General features: G+C 41.3%; 1 protein-coding gene across 3 annotated transcripts in view; it reads right to left on the bottom strand.

Moving 5' to 3' along the window:
• SASH1 (SAM and SH3 domain containing 1) overlaps positions 1-22,351 on the bottom strand; it is a 392,317-nt gene that overhangs the window by 322,699 nt on the left and 47,267 nt on the right. The gene's annotated exons all lie outside the window — the stretch shown is intronic.

Genomic DNA, 22,351 nt, shown 5'->3' with positions numbered 1-22,351 from the left:
GAATTAAAAATGGGTTCTCCTCAGTGTGAGGGAGAGGGTTTGGAATTGATCTTGACTTTGAGTTTGACATTGCCTTGCTGTCCAGGGAAATTTATCTGATACAGGAGCTAAATGGTGAGAAAGGAGGTGAGCAAACTGGCCACAATGCAGGTTTCCTACTGTCATGTCAGCTTTCAGCACAGAGGTGAATAGACATGAGTAAGATACCATGAAATGTGTGTGTGTGTGTGTGTGCGAGTGTGAGTGTGTGCAAGTGAGTAGAATTGTGTGTGAGCATGTGTAAGGGTGCAAGTGTATATATGAGTGCGTGAACGTATGCATGTATGTGTGAGTGTGTGTAAGTGTGAATGTGTGTGAGTGTGAGTGTATGTGTGGGTGTGTGTGTATGTGTGAGCCTGCAGAAGCGTGCAGTGTTTTCCTGGGCATCTGAGAGCACCAGCCTGAGGAAAAACGTGAGAAAGCACGGCCAGGACATAGTGTTATTCAATTCTTCTATCCTTTTGCTTGTTCTGTACTTCTTGATTGTTAACCAAAGGTGACAGAATGATCCTGGAGATAAATGGATGTTCCTCCTCCCCGTTTCTTTTTGCTGCCCCACCCCCTAGCTCTCAGTTCCCCTCTCCTCTTCCTTCATTCCCATCCCCCTTCTACTCTTTGTTTGATGGATGGTTTGGCAGTGGCAGCATGAAGGGGTGGCTGGGGGCATTAACCCTGTTGTCTGTCACCTGCAATGTGGTTGTTGCTGGGGAGCCCCACGCTGTCCTTCCAGCAGCCTGACTCGGAGCCCCCAAGATGCGGGCCAGTGGTGGTGTCCTCACGGCACGGTGGCTGTTCTACATGGCTGGCCTAGTTATGAAATGAATCTCTTGACAGGCAATTTGCTTCTGCCACCTGTATCTGGAAATCCTTTGCTAAGGCTGTGAAATGTGTCCAGTCTCCTCTCTTCTCCCCGTTTAGCTTTCATGACATGTTCTGCTTCTACTTACTTATACATTGCCCTGTTTCCATTTCCATTTGGTGCATGAAATATTCTGATCATTTCTCTTTTCTCCTAGGCAGATAGGCACATGTCTCATAAGTGGGAGGAAGGCAAGGATGTAAGGGGCCCAACAGATAATAATAGAAAGTAAATGTCAGGCTCATGTGCTTCCAACTCAGGAAGACCTGGGTGGCTCAGCGTGTCTTTTCAGTGAGAACCTGAGTTTGAAATACAGAGAGGGAAAATTGGCTTTCTACCTTAGGATTTACCATTGACCTTTTTTTATCTAATACCAGGTAGAAATCTTCCTGATGCTTTCTTCAGTGGTGGAAAATTTGGACAATGGATTAAAATTAAAAAAGCCGTTTTAGGAGCTTTACCAAACATTATGCAGATTGAAAACAAGGTACATAAGAAACTGTGGTTAATGTTATTATATTTAGATATCAAATGCATAAATTATATCCTAAGATTTTTTTGGAAGGGGCAGCCACGAGATGATTAACGTTATCATTTATGTGATATTTAAAAACTATTTTAGATTTAAGAGACTCTGTCCATTAAATATTTCATAATTGAAAAAAGTAAGCTTCTTCACATTTCATGAAAATGGAAAGGGACATTATGAAAATGGTATTCTCTGATCTCTGTTCTTTTAATATTTTCAAAGTATTTTATATTTCAAATATATATGCAGTATATGTAATCTTGACAAATGGCAAATTGAAGACGAATGGCGTTGCATTCATCATCAAAAAGAACAATTTAAGATCTATCCTGAAGTACAACACTATCAGAGAGGATAATGTCCATACGCCTACAAGGAAGACCAGGTAATATGACTATTATTCAAATTTTTGCACCAACTGCTAAGACCAAAGATAAAGAAATTGAAGATTTTAACCAATTTCTGCAGTATAAATTGATCAAACATGCAATCAAGATGCATTGATAATTACTGGCAGTTGGAATGCTAAAATTGGAAACAAAATATCAGTAGTTGGGACATACGGCCTTGGTGATAGAAATATGATGCTGGAGATCGCATGATAGAATTTTGCAAGACCAATGACTTCATTGCAAATACCTTTTTTCAACAATATAAACGTCGAATATACATGTGGACCTCGCCAGACAGGGTCAGAGGAAAAGCATAAAAGACCCTCAAGGAGATGGACTGACCAGTGGCTATAACAATGCGCTCAAGCATAACAACAATTATGAGGGTGGTCCAGGACCGGGCAGTGTTTCATTCTGTAGTACACAGGGTTGCTGTGAGTTGGAACAGACGCGATGGAACCTAACAAAAACAACAACATATTTAATCTTATGTTAAAGACAAGTGTTGGTTTTAAAATACTATTTTTCTCAGAAATTTAAAACAAAGGAAGGCATCATTTTAAAAGCTAAGCTTTACAATGCTTTTAAAGGGTAGTCAGATGATCAAGGAGTGCCTGCATGGTGCAAATGGCTGAAGTACTTGGCTACTAACTGAACGAGTGGAAGTTCCAGCCTACCCAGAGGTGCCTTGGAAGAAAGGCCTAGCAGCCTACGTCTAAAAACCAACCGCTGAAAACCCTACGGCCCACAGTTCTACTCTGATATACACAGGGTTAGCAGGAGTCAGGGCCAATTTACCAGCCACTGATTTGGAAAATGATGAAAAGTTCCTCAGGTTTTTTATGATGCCCAGAATAGCCTATCAGCAGATTAGGTGTGGCTCCTTCTTACTGTAAGGGGTGCTCCCCGTGAGATCCAAAGTCTTCCTTATGACGGAGGAGTCAGTTCCCAGCCATGCTTTCGCAAGGCATTTCTTCCCTCCACTGACCTTACAAGTCATTTAAGCAATAAATAAAAATTAAGTCAGGTCTGTGCTGAGTTCTAGAGGTATGATGATGGGAGAAGGACTGAATGTTATCTTGGGGTCTCCGACAGGTGCAGCTCACCTACCCAGGAGTACTGAGGAGAACTGTAAGGGGTAGATGGTATTTTGCTGTTGCTTTGAAAGAAGAATTCAGAAGAAGCCTGAACTTCCTTTCTCTGCCCATACAGTTAATTTGAAGTTTGAAGAGAGTTTCCACTATTGGCAACCCTGTCACTTCCTAGAATTTGGGCTTAGTTCTAGACACGCTGAATGCCCTAACTGCTTTGGATCCAACTTTGGTTCTATCTTAACTTCCCTAATGGTAGACATTGGTCTTGAATGACTCCAGGCTCTCCTGGAGCAGGAGTTGCCCCGACTTGGGGCATGAACACCCACCCTTCCTGGAGAAAACAATTCCTGAGTGCCATCCAGTCATAACATATACACAGCCAAGGTGATGGGGGGAAGCAGAAAACAGGAAAAATACCAGGCTGTTTGCACTGGGACATGGTGACCATGTAATGAGCAAACATTTAATTTTGTTGACTGAGGTCGATGCGAAAGCTGTTTAACCTCTTCTAACAACTTTCCGGACATTTGAAGCATGCCTTTTTGAAACTCCTCAAGCTGAGCCACCCGTTTTGAAATGTCAGAATGTTCCATTCTGGTAAGCATTCAACTCCTTGTGAGTTCTCCCTTTGTGTAGAGCTTGGTGAAGTGCAGCTAAAATGTATAAAAAAAAAAAAAAGGGGGAATAAAAGAGGGCAAAATGAAAACTTTGGAAGCTGGGTCGTAGACTGAAAAAATCTGAAGAGGCTTTCTAGTTTGAGTTGAATATAGACTGAATTTCTGGCCAAAGGGGAGAAACCCACCCGTTCTTTTTATGGTTGCCTTATTTTTATGATCCCCTCCTCAAAGGAAGGGGTTGCTTGGGCACTAGTTTGTGCCTATGGAATAAGGGAATCTCAGAGCATTGCAGCCAGAGTTTCTGAGGAAGCTGTGTGCAAAGATGCTTAAGCAAAGATCTAGTACCACCAGCAACTCAAGCCTCAACTCTTGTTGTTCTTTCCATTGGCCTCTGACAAGGGTCCACTGAGAAAATATCAAGGAGTCACAGGCTTTGGAGTCTGAGGTTTCACTCATGGCTTCACTACTATTAAGTCTGTGACTTTGGGCAAGTCATTCAATCTCTGTAAGCCTCAGTTTCCGCATCTGTCAAACGGGGGTAATAAAAATATCTACTCATGGGTTTGTTGTCAGGATGAAATGAGATGATGAATATGAATTGCTTAGCATGAAGCCCAGTCCTGAAATATTCAATAAATGTTAAGCTAATATTATTGGTAAGTATGTCAGTCTATGGGAAATCAATGCTTTAGTTAGGATTCTTTAGTTAACAAGCTCTGAAATGGCTCAATCTAGCATAATAGGAAGCTATATGAACTCTAACAAGTAAAAATGCGAAAGCCAAGTACTCATGTATTCATTCTTTTAACAAACGTCTATGCAGCGTTTCCTATGTGCAGTGGGTGAGGCCTTGTGGGTTGCAGAGATAAAAACCATAGTTCCCATTTTCCAGGATCTTGAAGTCCAGTAAAGAAGATCGATAAGGAAACTGACACGACAATATAGCATATGGGCTTAATAAGTGCAGTTGGCAGACCTGTGCTTAGAAAACACAGAGCTAGTAAGAGAAGAATACTGAAAGAATTACCTGCTCACTAAAGCCTAACATTCTGATTTTAAAGGAATCAAAAAGGGAAGTTAGGAAGACATAATAGAGTCTCTGGGTGGCGCGAATGGTTAAGTGCTCAACTACTAGCTGAAAGGTGGGTGTTTTGAACTCACCCAGAGAAGCCTCAGAAGACAGATCTGGTGATCTGCTTCCAAAAGGTCACAGGCTGGAAAACCTATGGAGCAGTTCTACTCTGTACACATGGGGTTGCTGAGTCAGAATTGACTCCGTGGCAACTAAAAACAGGAACACAGAAGAGGTTACCTCAGGCCCTGCCCAGTTCCCAGCCTCTGGAACTCTCTTCTCCCCAGCCCGGGATGTCACTTTTTGGTCTTTATGAGGATTCTGGCCTTGGGCAGAGGTTCTAGGAGCTCTAGTCAAACCCTCTGCAACTCAGGTTCAAGCCACGTTTGCAGCCAGGGCAGCCCTGACCGGGTCTCATACCTGCCCTTTTTTTTTTTTTATCGTGCTTTAGGTGCAAGTTTACAGGTCATGTTAATTTCTCACACAAAAATTTATACACATATTGTTATGCGACCCTAGTTGCTATCCCTATAGTGTGACTGTACATTCCTCCTTTCCACCTGGGGTTTCCTTTCCCATGTCCATTCAGCCAGCTCTTATCCCTTTCTGCCTTCTCATTTCTCCTCCAGACAGGAGCTGACCATTTAGCCTCGTGTGTCTACCTGAACTAAGAAGCACACTCTTCGTGAGTATCATTTTACGTCTTATAGTCCTGTCTATTCTTTGTCTGAAGATTTGGCTTTGGGAACGGTTTTAGTTCTGGGTTAACAGAGAGTCTGGGGCCCATGTCTTCTGGGGTTCCTCCAGTCTCTGTCAGACCATTAAGTCTGGTCTTTTTACTAGAATTTGTATTCTGCACCCTACTTTTCTCCTGCTCCATCAGGGACTGCCTGTTGAGTTCCCTGTCAGGGCAGTCATTGGTGGTAGCTGGGCACCATATTTTAGTTCTGATCTCGGGGTGATGCCATCTCTGGCTTATGTGGCCCCTTTTGTCTCTTGGGCTAATATTTTCCTTGTATCTTTGGCATTCTTCATTCTCCTTTGCTCAAGGTGGGTTGGGACCAATTGATACATCTTAGATGACAGCTTGCTAGCTTTTAAGACCCCAGACACCACTCACCAAAGTGGGATGCAGAACATTTTCTGAATAAACTTCGTTATGCCAATCGACCTAAGTGTCCCCTGAAAACATGGTCCCCAGACCCCTGCCACTCTGTCCCTCGAATTGGTTGTGTTCAGGAAGCTTGTAAGCTTTTGGTTCAGTCCAGTGTTGCTGACCATTGTGTGTTGTCCTTCCCTTCACCTAACATAATTCTTGTCTACTATCTAGTGGGCGAATACCACTCTCCCTCTCTCCCTACCCTTGTAACCATCAAAGAATGTTTTCTTCTGTGTTTAAACCTTTTCTTGAGTTCTTATAATAGTGGTCTCATACAATATTTGTCCTTTTGCGACTAATTTCACTCAGCATAATGCCTTTCAGATTCATCCATGTTATGAGATGTTTTGGGAATTCATCATCGTTCTTTATCTTTGCATAGCATTCCATTGTGTGAATATACCATAATTTGTTTATTCGATCATCTGTTGATGAGCACCTAGGTTGTTTCCATCTTTTTGTTATTGTGAACGGTGCTGCAATGAACATGGGTGTGCATATATCTATTGGTATAATGGCTCTTATTTATCTAGGATATATTCCAAAGAGTGGGATTGCTGGATAGTATGGTACTTCTATTTCTAGCTTTTTAAGGAAGTGCCAAATCAATTTCCATCATTATCTGCCCTTCTGCCCTCAATTCCTTGAAATAACATGCTTAGGATCATTACTGGACACTTCGTTCCTTACCCATATTTAAGGACTCTAGTCCTGGCTAAGAACTAAAGCCAATGATAGAATCCTGTAATCTATTAAAGATTTACTAGCTAATGACTTCTTTTGCTCCCTAGGGTTTTTTGTTTGTTTTTGGAAACAGCTTTATTGAGATACAATTCATATACCATATAATTCACTCATTTAAAATGTACAATTCAATGGTTTTTAGGATATTCATAAAGTTTTGCAACCATCAGCAAAATCAACTACAGAACATTTTCATCATTCCCAAAAGAAAACTTGTCTCTTAACTGACACCCTCAGTCCTCTCACCCACCCCTAAGCCTCTGGCAACCACTAATCTACTTTCTGTCTCTACAGATTTGCCTGTTGTGGATATTTCATATAAATGGATTCATACAATATGTGTCCTTTTATGACTGACTGATTTCACTCAGCATAATGTTTCTAAGGGTCATCTATGTTGTAGCATGTATCAGTACTACTCTCCTTTTTATTGCCAAATAATATTCTATTATATGGATATACCACATTTTATTTACCCATTCATCCATTGATGGACACTTGGGTTGTTCCCACCTTTTGGCTATTGTGAATAATACTGTAGTAAACATTGGTGTACAAGTGTCTTTTTGAGTTCCTGCTTTCAATTTTTCAGAGTATATATCTAGAAATGAAATTGCTGGGTCATACAGTAGCTCTATGTTTAACTGTTGAGGAACTGTCAAAATATTTTCCAAAGTGGCTACACCATTTTACATTCTCACCAGCAGGAAATGAGAGTTTCAATCTTTCCACATTCTTAAAACACTTGTTACTGTCTGCCTTTTTTTTATTATAGCTATCCTAGTAGATATGGAGTGGTATCTCACTGGGGATATGATTTGAATTTCCCTAGTGACCAATGATATTTGAGCATCTTTTCGTGTGCTTATTGGCCATTTGCATGTCAACTCTGAAGAAAAGTCTATGTAGATCCTATGTCCATTTTTTTTCCCACACTTGTCTTTAAATGCTGTGAAGTCAATTTTTTTTTTATTAACTTTTATTGAGCTTCAAGTGAACGTTTACAAATCAAGTCAGTCTGTCACATATAAGTTTATATACATCTTACTCCTTACTCCCACTTGCTCTCCCCCTAATGAGTCAGCCCTTCCAGTCTCTCCTTTCGTGACAATTTTGCCAGCTTCCAACTCTCTCTATCCTCCCATCCCCCCTCCAGACAGGAGATGCCAACACAGTCTCAAGTGTCCACCTGATATAATTAGCTCACTCTTCATCAGCATCTCTCTCCTACCCACTGTCCAGTCCCTTTCGTGTCTGATGAGTTGTCTTCAGGGATGGTTCCTGTCCTGGGCCAACAGAAGGTTTGGGGACCATGACCGCTGGGATTCCTCTAGTCACTGTCAGACCATTAAGTATGGTCTTTTTATGAGAATTTGGGGTCTGCATCCCACTGATCTCCTGCTCCCTCAGGGGTTCTCTATTGTGCTCCCTGTCAGGGCAGTCATCGATTGTGGCCAGGCACCAACTAGTTCTTCTGGTCTCAGGATGATGTAGGTCTCTGGTTCATGTGGCCCTTTCTGTCTCTTGGGCTCTTAGTTGTCGTGTGACCTTGGTGTTCTTCATTCTCCTTTGCTCCAGGTGGGTTGAGACCAATTGATGCATCTTAGATGGCTATGCCCATTTTTTAATTGGGTTGTCTTTTTACTATTGAGTTGTAATTGTTCTTTATATATCCTAGATACAAGTTCCTTATCAGACATATGATTTGAAAATATGTGCTCCCATTATGTGGGGTGCCTTTTCACTTTCTTGAGTGTGTCCTTTGAAGCACAAAAGTTTCAAATTTTGATAATGTCCTATTTATTTCTCTGTTGTTAATTGGGCTTTTGGTGTCATATGTAAGAAACCATTTCCTAATCCAAGGACGTGACGGTTTACTATGTTTTCTTCTAAGAGTTTTCTAGTTTTAGAGCTCTTACATTTCTGTCTTTGATCCATTTAATTTTTGTATATGGTGTGAGATCGGGGTCCAACTTCATGCTTTTGTATGTGAATATCCAGTTGCCCCAGCACTATTTGTTAAAAAGACTATTTTTTCCTCATGTACTTGTCTTGGCACTTTTGTTGAAAATCAATTGACCAAAAATCTATAGGTCTATTCATGAACTCTCAATTCCATTCCATTAATCTATACGTCTGTCCTTATGCCAGTACCACACTGTCTTGATTACTGTTGTTTTGGGGTAAGTTTTGAAACTGCGAGTATGAGTCTTCCAACTTTATTCTTCTTTTTCAAGGTCGATTTGGATAATCTGGATTCCTTGAAGCCTCTAGGCTTTCGAAGGATCACCTCTTTCTGGTGCCTGTTGCCAGATCTATCTGTTGGCCAAGAGATCTGAGGTTGGCTTGTACCTATGCCAAGGCTGCTACATGAGGTGGTCCCCATGTACCTTGGTATTATCTGGTCTGCCTGAATAAACTTTTTTCAAGCCTCAGCGCTGGATCTTGTGGACTCAAATTCCTGTGGAGTAGGAGAGTATGGTGAAATGAGTTCCTTTATATGGCCTTTTGCCTTGGTTCTTTGGAAAAACAGCTTGAGAGGTTTTTTTTTTTTGCCCTGAGGAGTTACCTTTGCTCTAGTTTCTACCCCAGGGGGTTTGTTACTTTTGTCTGGGTTTATTGACATTTCCTGGGTAAGCTGTAAACAAGGATGGTTTGAGACTTTCTGCCTGGCCTTGGACTGCAGCCTGCCCTATTATTGGTATGCACTTTGCAGGAAATGGTCAGACTATGCAAATGAGGTAAATTGTAGCCTACTATGCAAATGAAGTATCTGTAGCCTACTGAGAGAGGATTAGTCACTCACTGGTGGGAGTGCCATGCCTTGAAATTGATGAGGAGTTTGTAGATATAAGCAGCCAGATCCACAGAGGTTTTTGAGACAGAAAGAAGCAGGAAGAGAAGCATCAGGAAGAAGCAGACAGAGAAAGAGAAAGAGAGAGGAGGCAAGGAACCTCCTAAAAGAGCTTGACATGGTGAAGGGCTGTAACTCTGAAGACAGTGACAGGCCTGGACGGGGTCAGAGGCAGAACCGGTCGTAAAAGACAGCAGGGCCAAGAGAAGCTGAGAGAGCTGCCCTGCACTGAAGAAGGGAGACTTTGCCTACATGCTTCCTGATCCTGATCCCAAGTTGTAGCCCGTTGATCCTGATCCTGAGTTTTACCCTATTCCTTAATAAACTACTTAATTGTAAGTACGGCCTGTGAATTCTATGTGGCCACTGCAATGGATTATTGAACCCAGAAGAGAAGTAGAGAGTACAATGGAAGAGACGGCTGGTGTCAGAATTGGTAAAAAAGGTTGGAGACCTCCATCTCATGGGAATCAGCTTTGTGCTGATGGTGATTCACATTAATCCCCCCTGAAGTTAGACAGGGTCTGATGATGTTACTCTTCCTCCCACCATTTCCCAGAGATTGAATCTAAGCCCAGTCTCCAGTGGTGTTTCAAATAAGATTGATAATGTTAGGTCTGATGGCTCGCTGTAGAATCCTAAGAGTTAATTAGCTTTGATGGACAGCTTGTGAGCATAATCATATGGTGGCTGCTGTTTTTAAATTATTAGCATAATGTAGTCAGAACCTAAGAAAATGGCACACAGAGAAAAAACATTCACCATAATCAGAGCCCCCTTATTCCAGATTATAAAGTAATTATCAATCAACTCATGCATTAATGTAGGTATGCTCTTTTGCCTCTATAGAAAGAAGTTTTCTTTCTTTTTTGGAAGTTAATTTGAATGGGGAATTCAATAAGGGATCTTTTGGTATCTATTGTTTCCCTCATGGTTTGAGAAGCCAGACACATTTTTGGAGGCATAATTGAGAAAAATCATACTTTGGGCCTGGAAAACGTTTGCTACTTTGTAAGGGTGCATTTAGCCGTAATTTGTCCATGATTTTTTAAATGAACAAATCTGCCTTGGAAGAAGTACAGCTAGAATGCCCATTAGCAGCAAGGATGGCGAGGCTTCCTCTCATGTACTTTGGACATGTTATCGGGGGGATCAGTCCCTGGAGAACGACATCATGTTTGGCAAAGTAGAGGGTCATAGAAAAAAGAGAAAGACCCTCAACAAAATGGATTGACACAGTAGCAGCAAGAATGGGCTGTTGTGAGGATGGTGCAGGACCCAAGCAGTGTTTCGTTCTGTTGTACGTAGGGTCGCTATGCGTTGGAACTGATTCGACTGTACCTAAAACGAGGGTGCATTTACAGGGATGTATTTTTTTATTACCTGGATTTATTTTGAAGTTAGGCTAGGCCTTAACATTTACTTGCCTTTATATTGAACTTTTTCCCTTCTGATATGTGCATTTCAATATAAATCATCTCTTCCTTATATAGATGTTTATGTTAAATTAATTTGGCTTCCTACTCATCTGAATAGAACGAGCCATATCGTTTATAAAAACCTGGGCTCTGGCAATCACTACACTCAGATTTTCTTCAGGTTGACCAGCAAGGGGCACTAAAGCATAGCATCTCTTCCCAGTTTCCTCCCAGGAACAGCAGAGGTTTTCACTGGCAAGTAATTGAGCACGAATCTGGAAACTGTGCACTCTACCAGTGGATCAAAAAATTGGTGGTTGTCTCTTTGATATTTTTCAAGTGTATTGATATTTTTAAAAAGAAGAAAAAAATTAGATAGGGCACTAAGGTAGCAAAACAATTCCAAATACAGAATCACTCTTTGCTTGCAAGCCATAATTCTCCTGTCTAGTCAATACCATTAGGTAAACCAGCAGAATCCTGTCATTCTTTTGCTGTGAATTACTGCATTTTTTCCATCCAAAGAACATAATGGCCTAGCCACATAACGAGTTCCTAAAAGGATGAACTTCTTGATGTTACAGTGACAAGCAATTATTATAGAGCTTAACTGGCTGGTCTTTTTCCCTTCCCTCTAAATTTTGCTGGCCTATTTATTTCCATCAGCTACTAAGGATGACTCTTTGTCTCAAAGGGTGCAATCTATATGCTAGGCACACTTTATAGTAATTCGTTGTCATAACAAGGCATGAATGTCCTTCAGAGGCTGGCATGAAGTTACTGAAGCTGTTTGGTATTTGAAAACGGGCCTTTCTTTCTTTCTTTATTAATTTTAGTCTTTAATCCATGCTTAATCATATCAAGCACTGAAACATTAAGAATGACAGAATTCAATAATTAGTCCACCAATCTGGAAGCAAATAACTATTATACTTTCTAATTCTAAATCAAAGAAATAGTTTTTGGAAGCCCTGTTCACTTACGATATTATAGAAATAATGCTCAAAAGCGAACAAACAAAAAAACCCAAACCCTTTGCCATTGAGTCAATTCTGACCCATAGTGACCCTATATGACAGAGTGGAACTGCCCCATAGAGATTCCAAGGAGCACCTGGTGGATTCGAACTGCCGACCTTCTGGCTAGCAGCTGTAGCACTTAACCACTTCACCGCTAGGGTTTCCATGATGCACACAGAAGTAATTAATTCAATTTTAATGTGCAGTTACATGCCAATGTGTAATACTTTAATTAAAATTTCATTCTTTTTTAAAATTAGCTTTCTCTTAAGATACTGGTTTTTTGGCTCTTGTTATTTACAGCATATGAAAATTATATTGAAATAGATTATATACTTATTCGCCCATCTTATTATAGCCCTCTTCTCATCAAACACAATCCTAAATCTCAAATGGCTGATTACTTAAGAACCCTTAAGAAGTCTTACCTAAATGATAGATAGCTCAGAGTATGATTTTTAATATTTTTCCTTCTCCTTGCCAGAATCAGAAATGGGAAGTTGCAAAGCAAATGCTTTTAGGGGCGAAGGCAGTTATCAAGGGTAAGAGGAAAAAGATCAAGGAAAAGGAAAGACAATTGATTCCACGCCTTCTAAACAACCGGGAAGTAGGTCAGTCTTATCAACTTGAAATGATTCTGATATGCCCAGGTGTTGTGTCCCTCCCTATTACCTTGGGCTTTTTCCCCCAGATCCCCTGGGGGGATGGATACAGAGGCCCTAAATGCCAGTTAAGAGCACAGGTCCTGGAGTTAGTTGGCAGGTTTCAGATTTCACTGTGTGACTTTGCAGAAGCTGCTCACGTAAACCTCAATTAATTCTGTGACACAGTGAAGATTCATCCAGTAATTTAATATCTATTTCTCAAAAAAAAAAAAAAAAATGTCTGCTATATGCCGGGCAGTATTCTAAGCCCTGCAGATCCCTCCGTGATAGGGTTGTTCTGAGGATCAAAGGAGAGAATGGATGCAGAGCGCTTAGTGCTGAGGCAATAAATAATGGCCCGTTATCATCTACTGAGAATCTACTGTGAGCAAGCCCTACACAATACATTTTGTGTCAATTATTTAACTTCTGTTTGCCTTAGTTCTCTTCATTATGAAGGAAGATTCTGGTCTCATATGGTTGTTTTGAGGTTTCAATGACTTAACATATATAAAGTGGTTAGAATAGTACACATAATACATGTTATAGAAGTGTTGGCTGTCATTACCTCAGTTTCTCAGAAACAACCTGGAGAAGTAAATGCTGTTATCTCAACTTTTAAGGATGAGTTAACTGAGGTTTAGGGAAGTATGGCAAATTGCTCAAGGATGAACTGTCAGTAAACAGCAGATTGATACTTCTATCTGTCTGGACCCAAAGTCCATGCTTTTCCTACTGTACTTTGATGCCTTCTAGAAGCATTGAATGCTCTGCTTGGCATCACAGAGACTGTTTACATATAAACTCCTCTGTAGTTCTGAAATGTCCCTTCCCATCTCCTCCAGGTCTTCCTGACCAGAGTGTGCTCACACACACACTCACACATACAAACTCACATGTGCACACACACATGCTCTCACGTCTCCAGTCCCTGCACTTAGCATTCCTTTTGAGCAGAGGCTTCTCTCCTCATAGAAATTACTCTGTTCGTTATACGTTTAGCAAAATTGCCATCCACTGCTGTTGAACCTGTGTACTTTTTGCTGGGAGTAAGCTGTTTCGCTGTCTTGCACATTCAATCATTCAGTTATTCATTCAGTTATTCACCAAACATTCACTGGGAGCCAGGCCCCACACTAGGTGAGATGTTAAATATTTATTAACCACACGTGATGGTTTCTCAGTAGGTGAAATATTGAGTCCTAATTGCAGATCTTTTTACAAATTAATTTAAAAGGACAGAATGCAGCAAAAGACAATGGTGGTTTGCTGGTTTTTAATATCTCCAGTGGTTGTCACTGACTGTCAGAAGAAGATAGTTCTATCAACACTTCGCAGCTTAAACGAGAAGCATATTTTCTCACAGTGTCCTTTGTATAGTGCCCCTTGGGAAACACACAGTTCCAAATTATACGGAGATACCTGAGTGGTGGAGGGGGCGGAGCCACTGCTTCCATAAACCATTCTTTTTGACTTGATGAAGCTGGAAATACTGCACACGTTCCAAAGAGCAACATTACAGCAAGTTGATGACGGATTTGTGGAAAACTAAGTCCCACAGTCAAATATAGTAACGTTTCCTTTAAAGAAACATAGAAGCACAGCTTCCTTACCCCTTCAAATGTACCTGAATCAGGGGGGAGTAGACTTCGGAGGTTTGTATCCATATGGCACAAATTCTAGTTGGCTGTTCCCTGAGCATCCATTCTTTCTACTTTTAGTAACATGTCAACTTTCCCCAGGAGAAAGGTTTGTAAAGACTCTCGGACACACACACACACACACACGCATGCACACGTGCATCACACAGGCAAAATACCCTATTGCTTTCTCCCCTAATCTTTTGGGAATTTGTGCTGTGAATGTTGTTGATTGCTACCCTTGCTGGGTTTCTATTTATGCTTTCTTCTTGGGAATGTCCTAGAAGGTAGTTTGCTTAAGAGGCAAATGTTTCCCTGTTATTTGACAACATAGAGCACTGTAAACAACATTTTAAATATTTTCAGGCTTGTACTAATTGCCATCATTTAGGGGTTACCGTGAAGTTTCTGTCAAGAACTTGAACTAAGGGATTAACGGTGAGAGTTAAACGGCAAAATCAATCCATAATGTATTAGATCAGAGATGTATACAAAATGCCTTAAAGAGAAAGACCTGGTAAAAATATCTACCACTCACCATGATCAGAGCAGATGCTACTAATGCTAACTGTAGACATTAATTCTTCAGCTTCTGGGCTGTGGGGAGGTCTAGGGTCTCCCAGGGAGGGGGCAGGATGGTCAGGGTGGCAGCAACCAGGACAGAGCAGTTTGTCAACTACTATGAAAGTATTTCCATAATTTAACAACTGGTTTGCAGAGGTGGATTTTCTGTGAAGTATATGGGCCCTCACTTGCCTGCAAGCCTTCCAAATAAATATTCACTTTCATGCCTAACTTTTATTCACAAACGGATATAATTTATGTAAGAGGTCCCGAAAAATTGCATAAGCTTTAGCTCCCACAAAACCAGGCTTTAGGCTTCCAGTAGGATGAGACTTTGGCTCGCTTGCTTAGGCACGTCATTAGAAAGATTACTCATTAGAAAAGGACATCATGTTTGGTAAAGTGGAGGGTCAGTGAAAATGAGGGAAACCCTCCATGAAATCGATTGACATAACAGCCACAACAATGAACTTGAACATACCAATGATTGTGAAGATAGCATAGGACCAGGCAATGTTTCTGTTATACATAAGGTCACCGTGAGTTGGCACCTACTCAACATAACTAAAAACAACATTGCCATAACTGTGCATATCAGCCCAGTATCAGCCCAGCCTACAAGGATGAACAGCAACCAACTAAGGGATCTACGTAAAGGTTTAGGGATGGGCCCACCTTGGCTATGCCCTTGGAGACTTTCACGTCCACTGGACAGGGTGCCCTTGCCCAAAGCTCTGACTTGTCCCGTCATAGTGTCAGGTCTCTCCACCTTGGAGGTGGATGCATCAGGCCCTCTCTGCCTGGCAGCATCATCTATTATGATCTTTCAGCAAACATTAACGTCTTCTATTTCATTCCTACCAAGAACCTTTCTGATTATGACTTAGCGCCTGTTGTGCTAGTTGTAGAGTTTAAGGGTCTATTCCCTTGGGCGGTTCCATTTCTCATGATAAATTAATAAATTGGCATGCTAGTTTATTAGGAATTATTCTAATTACTTGGCCAAGGCGAGTCCACTTCTATGCTAACTTTTCCGAGCCCATGAAGCTAGACTTTGGACACGGCAAATTGACTAAAATAAACATTCTTTCTCCAGGGACAGATGCTCTACTCCACTGTCCTTGGCCTTCTTCCCTTATTTCCAGCAGTAATTTATTGGAACTGTTTATTTACCACCCCACTAGATTGTAAACTCCTTGAGAACAGGGGCCATCTGTATCACAAACACTTAGCCCAAATGCACAGCACAGAAGAACTCAATAAATATTTAGTGAATGAGTGAATGGAATAATAAACACTGTTTGATATTCTTTGGATACCAGTAGACTAATAAAAATGAAAATTTTAGCTAAATTTATACATCATTTTGTTTTAACTAATCTATTTTCTCATTACAAAAGTATTCATAATACTTTGAAGATTGAGGATCTTCACATTTATGTGGGCCATCATTGAGATAAATTAATCCTTTCCTTATAATATTTTATAATATAGTCCCTTTATTGTTTTATGTCTATCAGATCTGCAAATATTTAGGGAGTTTGTAAATCATTTTGTACTTGGCACTAAAATCCAGTCATGAGAAGCCAGTTGTATTAAAAATAGGCCAGTCCTAAGATGAACCCTTTTATTGAAAAAGGCACACACACAAATGGTATCGATGCTATCATGGATCGTTTTCAACACACAGAAAAATCTGCTGCTTGCTTTAAAGCATACACACACACATACACTCACCACTTATCTACTACATTTAAATTTTCAAGCTGAAGTTGAGGGAAAGAAAATAATTCTAATGGAAATATCCTTTGTTAAAAAGGAGAAGACCAAGAAGAAAACGCACGAACTGAATGATAAGAGAAATAATAAAGAACAGTTCCACTTATCACAGCTATCCATTCTTGTTAGCTCTTGTTTCTGACTTTACTGTCCTATCAACCCTCAAGAATATGCATAACCTACTTAAGACAGAGAGAAAAAGAAAAGGAGGAAGAGAGAGAGAGAGAGCAATCCAGATTAAATAGTGAACAAGTGTGTATGTGTGCCTGTGTGGGTGTGGGTGTGTGAGTGTTAGGGGCAAGCAGATGCCTTACAGCTTAATTCTTGTTTTTGCAAACTTGAAAACCAAATCAAAACAAAATATTCCATCCCTCTATCACTAGCATGTCTTCTGAAGGAAAGAAAAAAAAATAATTCCTTCAATTCTTATGAACTACATTGCTGGTTCTGTGACTTGCCTTACTAAAGAACCCCAGCAGATGGTGGGAATGTAAAATGGTACAACCACTTTGGAAATCTATCTGGCGTTTTCTTAAAAAGTTAGAAATAGAACTACCATACAACCCAGAAATCCCATTCCTCGGAATATACCCTAGAGAAATAAGAGCCTTTACACGAACAGATATATGCACACCCATGTTTGTTGCAGCTCTGTTTACAATAGCAAAAAGCTGGAAGCAACCAAGGTGTCCATCAACAGATGAATGGCTAAATAAATTATGGTATATTCACACAATGGAATACTACGCATCGATAAAGAACAGTGACGAATCTCTGAAACATTTCATAACATAGAGGAACCTGGAAGGCATTATGCTGAGTGAAATTAGTCAGAGGCAAAAGGACAAATATTGTATAAGACCACTATTATAAGATCTTGAGAAAGAGTATAAACGGAAAAGAATACATACTTTTGTGGTTACGCGAGGTGGGGAGGGAGGGAGGGTGGGAGAGGGTTATTTACTGCTTAGTTAGTAGATAAGAACTACTTTAGGTGAAGGGAAGGACAATACTCAATACATGGAAGGTCAGCTCAACTGGACTGGACCAAAAGCAAAGAAGTTTACAGGATAAACTGAATGCTTCGAAGGTCAGAGGAGCAAGGGCAGGGGTTTGGGGACTATGGCTTAAGGGGACTTCTAAGTCAATTGGCAAAATAATTCTATTATGAAAACATTCTGCACCCCACTTTGAAGTGTGGTGTCTGGGGTCTTAAATGCTAACAAGCGGCCATCTAAGATGCATCAATTGGTCTCAACCCACCTGGATCAAAGGAGAATGAAGAACACCACGGTCACACGATAACTGTGAGCCCAAGAGACAGAAAGGGCCACATGAACCAGAGACTTATATCATCCTGAGACCAGAAGAACTAGATGGTGCCTGGCCACAACTGATGACTGCCCTGACAGGGAGCACAACAGAGAACCCCTGAGGGAGCAGGAGAACAGTGGGATGCAGACCCCAAATTCTCATAAAAAGACCAGACTTAATGGTCTGACTGAGACTAGAAGAATCCCGGAAGTCATGGTCCCCAAACCTTCTGTTGGCCCAGGACTGGAACCATTCCCAAAGCTAACTCATCAGACATGGAAGGGACTGGACAATGGGTTGGAGAGAGATGCTAATGAAAGAGTGAGCTACTTGTATCAGGTAGACACTTGAGATTGTGTTGGTATCTCCTGTCTGGAGGGTAGATAGGAGGGTAGAGAGGGTTAGAAACTGGCAAAACCATCACGAAAGGAGAGACTGGAAAGAGGGAGTGGGCTGACTCATTAGGGGGAGAGTAAGTGGGAGTATGGAGGAAGGTGTATATAAGCTTGTATGTGACAGACTGACTTGATTTGTAAACTTTCACTTAAAGCACAATAAAAATTTTTTTTTTTTTAAAAAAAGAACCCTAGCAGAGACTACCAACAATTCATTTAATAGGGATAATGAATTTCTCTAGGTTAACAATATTTCTAGATCAGTAGTGGCTTCAGAGGTGAGACAGGAAACTTTCCAGCCCCAAGCTGGAATCCTTTGGCCTCTATCTTTGCATTACTTTCTGACTGTAGGACAATGACAAACAGTACCCATACTGTAATATCAACAGCTGACTTTATTAGCAATATCTACAACTTGCAATGGTTAAGCACTTGGCTGCTAACCAAAAGGTCGACAGTTTGAACCCACCCAGTGGTTCCATGGAAGAAAAGACCTGGCGATCTGTTCCTATAAAGATTACAGCCTACAAAACCCTATGGGACAATTCTACTCTGTCCCATAAGGTCACCATGAGTCAGAACCGACTTGGTGGCACATAACAACTACATAATTACAGGCTGTATGGTATCACCTTCACTCCCTTGATAGAATGAATTTGGGAGATGAACAATCATTTGGGAATTGTGTTTGTGTTGATCAAGAGAGGAGTTAATACTGTTTGTTTTCATAAGCAGAAAGGAGGTTATCAACCTGAAGATTTTAAAATTCTAAACCTCAAGAGCTTTTAACATTTCCTCTTCAAGGCATAAAGCAGCTGTTTCTCCTGGGAGGGCTCCTGGAAGCCAACTGAGTTGAACATGGGGTAATGGAATGTGGGCTTGAAAAAGGAATGCTGAGATAGAGATACAGCTTGTAATTACACACAGACACACACAGACACACACACACACACACACACACACAGAGGCTCCTCTGGCCCTAGAACCTGTGAGGGCTCAACTAATGGCCTCTTTCCCTCCCAGCTGGGTGAAGCAAGAATCCAGCACTCCTCTGTCCAGTGAAGCAACCTTTCTCAAGTAGTCCCTCCAGGGGCTTATGCTCAGTGGAACCCCGTGGCAGGAGCATAGCTGCCACCAGAAAAGCCACCCAGGGGAAACGATAGCAGCAACAACAGCAGCAGCAATTCCTCTTCAAACCGCCCCATGCATGCATCAGTGTCCTCTCTGTAAAGAAGGTGGAGGCCTATAATATGTGCCCTAAATTTTGTTCTTCTGTTTGTTCTATACCACAGTCTAAACAAGTTGCTTCCATGTTGACTCTCACTCATGGGAACCCCCTGTGTGTCAGAGTAGAACTGTGCTCCGCAGGGTTTTCAATCACTGAGTTTTCAGAAGTAGATTGACAGGCCTTTCTTCCAAGGTGGCTCTTGGTGGGATTTGAACCTCTAACCTTTTGGTTAGTGGTGGAGCACATTAACCATTTGCACTACCCAGGACTCCATACCATAGTCTACTTCCTTCTAATTGGAGCTTCAAATAGTTCCTCAGCACCCAAGAACACTAGCCCCTCTCTAAGTGTATCTTTGAAACATGTATTATCAAAATAACCATTTATAATAAAGTAACTTCCCATCACTGGGAGTGTCCACCCATCAATATATGGATGTGGTACTCTGACAGGGTTTTCTTGCTGAGGTTGTGAGAAAGGCCATGCCCTGTGATTAAAGCTCATCTCCCCTGCGAGGGTGTCAATTGTGCAGGGACTTTTTACATGGGTTCGAGGGCAGGAAACCAGGACATAGTAGGAGTTAGGTCTGGGCCTCACGGAATCCAAGCAAATTTCCAGGCCCTACGAGGTCGGAGGGGAAAGATGACCTTGCAATATGGGCACAGACAGGCCTTGAACTGCGGAAGAAGGAACATGAGCAGGCTCCACACTGAGGGCACGTCATACATACGTGTGTTTCTTAATTCCTTTTGCTAAGCCAGTCCTTTGGAAAGGTCCTCTTGAAGTCTTCTAGGCTAGTAATAGAGTGTTGCTGTTGTTGCTGTTAGCTGCCACCGAGTCAGTCCTTGACTCATGGCGACCTCATGCACAATGGAACAATACACTACCCGATCCTGAGCCATTCTCATGATTGGTTGTGGAGCAGACCTTTGTGACTTATAGGGCTTTCATTGACTGATTTTTGGAAGTAGATCACCAGGCCTTTCCTCCTAGTTTGTCTTGGTCTGGAAGCTCTGCTGAGACCTGTTCAGCATCACAGCAATAGGCACACCTCCATTGACAGACAGGTGGTGGCTGCACGTGAAGTGCATTGGCAGGGAATGAAAACCCAGGTCTCTCGTGTGGAAGGTGGAATTCTATCATTGAACCACCACTACCCTGAGCCATAGAGCACTTTTGGGAATCCAGAGGATGGTCTTAGGTCAGCAGTTGAGAATTAGAGTTAGAGGGAGGCAGTGTCCCTAAGGCCAGTGTGGTGGTTGATCACAGGAGAGACGCCAAGCCTTAGCTAAGTCAACCCACAGGGCTCCCATGTGACAAATATCTCCTGCATTGCTAGTTTGAAGGATCAGGGTTTGATTTTACTGAAGAGTGAGCTTCCTTGCATCATTTCTCCAAAATATAAGACTGGTGATCATTTCTTTCCATAGTCTTCCCAGGAACTAACATGCTGATAAAGCTCAACAGTGGCTATCATGATTGATTACAGAGTGAAAAGTTAAAAGCCAGTATTAAAGCAAGATTTCAAGTTTCATGATTACATCCAACTCTCCCACATAATCTGCCAACCTAAACATCTAGTTTTCAGGGGGAGGTCAACATATGGGATTTATACTATTGGTAAGGGTAAAAATCGCCCAACTTGGGTGCCAACAGACTAGGAAACACAGGCTTACAGCATGGCCCGTGGTCCTTAAAGGAAGAAATTCTTTCTCTTTGTTAGTTTGGGCTGGTCTATATGACAAAAATATCCGGTGTTAATTGTGTCCAGCTGTAGATGAGTCAATGGCATAGGAGACCCCGAGAAACCCAAAGTATATTCTCCCAAAGGACAGAGATCAGAATAAAATGTAATATGTATTTGTTACAGTGGCAGCTACGGTATTTGAGAGAAATACTAATGGGATATTAAGATAATCCCTTAACTTGTAAATCACCTTGTGAATGATAAACCCTCTTTCTGTGAAAGTTGTAATACACATTGGGTGATGAGGGAGAAGGAAATGGGGATTTGACATGGCTGCAAACACTTGCCTTCCTCGGCCTCGAGAAATCAGACTGAACATTAGAAATAGTTGCTTGATAAGGAGTCCTTGTTGTTAGGAGAAAGATTCTGAAATCAGTTGGGCATGAAAGTGTTCTCAGGCTAGTTCCAAGCTACCAAAACACAGAGTCCAAAGACACCAGAGTCTCATAAAATGTCTTGCCAAGAAAAAAATGGAACTTTGCCTTCTTGGCTTCCAAAAAGAGGGTTTCCATCCAGGTTCCCGCTGGAATGGAGAAGCCATTCGCATATTTTCCCACCCTTGCTGATCTCTCTGAATCACAATGCCTTTAATTCTAACTTGTTATTTACAAAAGGAAAGCGGTACCTCGAAATCAGGCCAAATTTTTTGGTAAACCTAAAGCTTCTCTAAGAATTTAAAGTCTATCAAAAAAGAAAAGAAATTAGCCAAAGAGTAGTTTTCCAGGCTAAAAAAAAAAAAGAGAGAAAAGGTTAATGAAAATAGCAGGATACTGCATGGGAATTCTGGTGGCACAGTGGTTAAGTGCTATGGCTGCTAACTAAAAAGGTCGGCAGTTCGAATCCACCAGGCGCTCCTTGGAAACCCTATGGGGCAGTTCTACTCTATCCTCTAGGGTCTCTATGAGTCAGAATTGGCTCGATGGCAATGGGTTTGTTTTTTTTTTTATAATTTTTATTGAGCTTTAAGTAAACGTTTACAAATCAAGTCAGTCTGTCACATATAAGCTTATATACACCTTACTCCATACTCCCACTTACTCTCCCCCTAATGAGTCAGCCTTTCCAGTCTCTCCTTTCGTGGCAATTTTGCCAGTTTCTAACCCTCTCTACCCTTCCATCTCCCCTCCAGACAGGAGGTGCCAACACAGTCTCAAGTGTCCACCTGATACAAGTAGCTCACTCTTCATCAGCATCTCTCTCCTACCGACAATGGGTTTTTTGATACTGCATGACTACAACTATGG

The sequence above is a fragment of the Elephas maximus genome, chromosome 1, assembly GCF_024166365.1.
Source record: "Elephas maximus indicus isolate mEleMax1 chromosome 1, mEleMax1 primary haplotype, whole genome shotgun sequence".
Lineage (NCBI taxonomy): Eukaryota > Metazoa > Chordata > Mammalia > Proboscidea > Elephantidae > Elephas > Elephas maximus.
The sequence above is the reverse complement of the archived record's forward strand: the minus strand, read 5'-3'. Positions and strand labels throughout refer to the sequence as shown.